The sequence below is a fragment of the Merops nubicus genome, unplaced genomic scaffold (genome assembly GCF_000691845.1).
Source record: "Merops nubicus isolate BGI_N331 unplaced genomic scaffold, ASM69184v1 scaffold19256, whole genome shotgun sequence".
NCBI lineage: Eukaryota > Metazoa > Chordata > Aves > Coraciiformes > Meropidae > Merops > Merops nubicus.
The window spans coordinates 1-301 of record NW_008613142.1 but is presented as its reverse complement, the minus strand read 5'-3'; positions in this window follow the sequence as shown (position 1 = coordinate 301).

Here is a 301-nt window from a genome sequence, read left to right as displayed (position 1 = left end):
CCTACACGAGAAAATATTTCACTCATTTAAGTAAATGCATTCTTGTATTATGTTTCTACATCAAGTTATAAATAAACCAAAACAGTTCCGTTCAACCTTCAAACAGTCCTAGGAAAACACAGAGATTAAAATACTTTCCCAGTAAACCATCGTGAGTATTTTTAACCATTGTACAACCACAAAAGTTACTGTGCGTCTCGTTTCAAACATGACCTTAGCGCCCCTCGAGAGCCGAGCGAGCGAAGCGCGGCCGAGGCTCCGCTGCACGGGCGGCGGCGGCTGCGCTGCGCAGGGAGCTGCG